Source organism: Rhincodon typus, unplaced genomic scaffold (genome assembly GCF_021869965.1).
Source record: "Rhincodon typus isolate 14 unplaced genomic scaffold, sRhiTyp1.1 hic_rhity00000077, whole genome shotgun sequence".
In the NCBI taxonomy this organism is placed as follows: domain Eukaryota; kingdom Metazoa; phylum Chordata; class Chondrichthyes; order Orectolobiformes; family Rhincodontidae; genus Rhincodon; species Rhincodon typus.
Window position 1 is genome coordinate 80,966 of NW_025965715.1, and position 460 is coordinate 81,425.

Sequence of the window (460 nt, forward strand, 5' to 3'; positions counted from 1 at the left end):
CATTGATACCATTGGGCTGCAGGGTTCCCAAGCGGAATATGAGTTGCTGTTCCTGCAACCTTCGGGTGGCATCATTGTGGCACTGCAGGAGGCCCAGGATGGACATGTCGTCTGAGGAATGGGAGGGAGGAGTTGAAATGGTTCGCGACTGGGAGGTGCAGTTGTTTATTGCGAACCGAGCGTAGGTGTTCTGCAAAGCGGTCCCCGAGCCTCCGTTTGGTTTCCCCGATGTAGAGGAAGCCACATCGGGTACAGCGGATGCAGTATACCACACTGGCAGATGTGCAGGTGAACATCTGCTTGATGTGGAAAGTCTTCTTGGGGCCTGGGATGGGGGTGTGGGAGGAGGTATGGGGGCAGGTGTAGCACCTCCTGCGGTTGCAGGGAAAAGTGCCGGGTGTGGTGGAGCTGGAGGGGAGAGTGGAGCAGACAAGGGAGTCACGGAGAGAGTGGTCCCTCC